This window comes from Neophocaena asiaeorientalis, unplaced genomic scaffold (genome assembly GCF_003031525.2).
Source record: "Neophocaena asiaeorientalis asiaeorientalis breed wild unplaced genomic scaffold, Neophocaena_asiaeorientalis_V1.1 scaffold263, whole genome shotgun sequence".
Lineage (NCBI taxonomy): Eukaryota > Metazoa > Chordata > Mammalia > Artiodactyla > Phocoenidae > Neophocaena > Neophocaena asiaeorientalis.
In genome coordinates this window covers 1,110,603-1,114,135 of record NW_020175015.1, presented here as the reverse complement: position 1 = coordinate 1,114,135, position 3,533 = coordinate 1,110,603, and positions in this window count along the sequence as shown.

The window sequence follows — 3,533 nt, the reverse complement described above, 5'->3', positions numbered from 1 at the left end:
GCACGCCAAGGGCGCCAGGCGCCGCGCTCGGGCGCATTTGTACTTTGCCGCGGGAAGCAGGCAGCCCCGGCCTGGCGCTGGCCTAGCGCTGGCGCCTCCTCTGGGGCACCGCGGGCTCGGTGGATTGGCCACCCGAGAAACAGGCCCACTTTTCCCCCTCCTCTCTAGAGCTGGTCTCTGGGACAGACGCTCCAGGCGCGGCGCCGAGAGGAGGCGAGGGGGCTGGGGAGGGGGAAGGAGCCACCCGGGCCACGGGTTTTAACCCCTGACTCCCCGCGGCGCCCAGAGTGCAGGAGGACCGAACCCAGTTAGGCTTCAGGTGGGAACTAGGGGTGGGGAAGGATGAGATGTCGAGTCGGGGAGGGGAAGCGGGCTGAGGAACCGAGAGGCGCTCAGGTTAGGGAACTCGGCGGTGCGTGCACGGAACTCCGCCTCTGGATGAAATCGGGACACTTGCTGTTCTTAATTCTGTTTGTGGACTTGGCCACTCCACCTGAGTCTGTTTCCCAGATCCCGATACTGAAATTGGGATCTTAGTATCTTTTGATATTTTAATGTCTTCCCGCAATTATTTCGAACATGAAATGAGATAATGAACGTCAAAGCACTCAGATCTCGAAAGGAAGCGGGCCTAATTCCAGGAGCCTGGAATGCTCTTACCAGTTACCCCCCGAACCCACAGACACCATATGCCCAAGCTGAAATCCAGCCCAGAGGGATCCTTGGTCCTTACTTTGGGAGTCTTCCTCTGCTTCCCCCTCCCAGTCCTGAAGCAGGACACAATCTCTCCTTTGCCTCTGCAGGTGAGGCCTGCACCTCTCTGAGAGTGTTTGTCATACTCAGTCCTCTTGAGTAAGAGCTTTTTGTCAAAGTGTTGTCTTTCTTACCAGAAGGTGAGTTCTGGGAGGGCAAAGCCTAGAGCTTCCCACCCCAGCCCATGGTTGGTGCTCCATACCTCGTGCTGAATGAGTATATGAATTAATAGGACCTAAGAAGAGAACCACCAGCTCTGTCCAGATAAGAAACACTCAAAATCTGAACTCAAAAGGGCAGGGCTGGGCTTCCCTGGTGGCACAGTGGTTGAGAGTCCGCCTGCCGATGCAGGGGACGCGGGTTCGTACCCCGGTCCGGGAAGATCCCGCATGCTGCAGAGCGGCTGGGCCTGTGAGCCATAGCCGCTGAGCCTGCGCGTCCGGAGCCTGTGCCCTGCAACGGGAGAGGCCACAACAGTGAGAGGCCCGCGTACCGCAAAAAAAAAAAAAAAAGGGCAGGGCCCTTGTCCTGGCTCTCTCCCTAGCTTGGACATCTTTTGTAAGTTCATCCACCCCCAATTTGGACCTCAGCTTCATGCCCAGCTTCTCTTGCAGAGCTGCTGGGAACTCCAGTGAATGTTGGAGGGGAGAAGACCGGGAGGAATAAGAGAGAAGATGGGATGTTGAATCACATCCCACTCTGGTAGGGAATCACATTTCCAGGTTGAAGCACTTCTGACTGTGTCTGTAAAGATAACTTCCTGGGCTATGGCTGTGCTCCACATCTACTGTGTTGCCTCCATGCTCTCCAAGAACAGAGAGCACTGGAGGAACCAGTGATCCCGGAAACAGAGCTTCCCCAGGGCCCTCCGAAATAGAGACAAACATGATCTGCCCCTGGGTGCCCTTCAAGCTTAATTTCTCCTTCTCCAACATGGCCAGCCACTTCCTCTCCCTTGAGTTTCCCTTTTTGCTTAGGCTTTCAGGGAACTCAGAGTTAAATTTAGTGTTTAATTGCGTCCTCCCTCCCCCCTCCCCTTTTTTTGGCCACTCTGCGTGAGGCTTGTGGGATCTTAGTTCCCTGACCAGAGATTGAACCCTCGCCCTTGGCAGTGAAAGTGCCGAGTTCTACCACTGGACCTCCAGGGAACTCCCATTTTAGTGTTTAATTGCAGAAATAACCTCATCCCAAGGACTTGGGGCAGAGCTCTTTTCCTTTCTCCATCTTTGTTTAAAGTCTGCTATACACATATATTCATGTCTTAGGTAAAAGAGGTGGATTGAGATTGGCCTCCCTTACATCCTGTCCATTCTACTTCAGGAAAGGTCTCTACCATGAGACAAAAAAGGTCTCAACACTCCTCTCCATCCTTATTGTCCTCAGAGCTCAGGCCATCTTCATCCCCTACTGGACTTCCTTAATAGCCTCTTCGCAAGTCTTCTGCCCCTAGCGTGGCTCCTCCAATCTATTTTCTTCACACCTGCCATAAGGATTATGTTGATCATTTCTACTGACAAATCTGATCACATCATTTTCCCACTTAAAACCCATTATTGGAAATAAAAAATATATAACATTAAGTGCAATGTGATATCCTGGATTGGATTCTGGGTCAGTAAAAGGACATTAGTGGGAAAACTGGTGAATAAAGTCCATACTTTAGTTTATAGTAATGTACCAACATTGGTTTCTTAGTCTTGACAAATGTGCCATGCCTATGTAAGATGATAACATTGGGGGAAACAGGGTGAAAGATCTATGGTTCTTAGATAAAAACGCTGTACTATCTTTGCAACTTTTCTGTCAATCTAAAACCCTTCCAAAATAAAAAGTTTATTAAATACATAACAGGATAAAACATTACTGACTTCCTGTCATTTATGGATTCTAATCCAAAATCATTAGCATTGGATTCAAGACCACACATTTTTTGGCTTTGCCACCTCCCCTATACTTTCACCAGCCACTCGCCTCCCAAACTGGCCGTGCATTTTCACATCCCCATAGCTTTGTATATGTTTTCCTTCTGCCTGGACTATCTTTCTCCTCCTTCATCTAGTGAATTTTGTTTTACTTTTCAAAAGTCAGCTCTGAGTCATTTCTCTCTCAGGCCTTCTCTGAGTCCCCCAGGCAAAGTGAATTTTTGGTAGCAAAAATTTTAGCAAATAGCAAAAATTTGTATTTTAACTGTGTAAGCGTAAATATTTGCATTTCTACCCTGCACTCTGAGGGCAGGGTTTGTTTGTTTTCATTTATATCTATATTTCCAGCATTTAGCAAAGTCCCTGATACACAAAGATACTGGGTAAATAATTGCTTCATGAAGGAACGAAGACCTCGGCGATATTATTCTCTCACGGGAGAGGCTTCAGCACCCCTATTGCCCTCAGCTTTAATCAGTGATTGACATAAGAAACAAGCTCTTGAGGAAAGTTTCTGTGTCATCTGTAGAATTGCTGTTGAGGACGGTTGTCCATATATTATCTAATATCCTTTTAAAAAGGAGATTTGATAAATTTTTCCAAAATCTAGTCAGGAAAAAAAATTACCCATAGCAATTTGTTACACCAAGTTTGTCTGGCACCTGCTTGCTTCTGCCTTAGGGAACTTGCTCACAGCCTTCCTAGGTGGCCCATTGCACTGTTGGACAGCTCTGTTAGAAAGCTCTTTAACTGAAATCTGATTCTCTGAGATTCCCCTCCTTGCTCTTAGCTCTGCCCTCAGGGCTGCACAGAACAAGCCAAGTCCTTTGGTCTTCTGAGATCTCTACAGAGATGTGA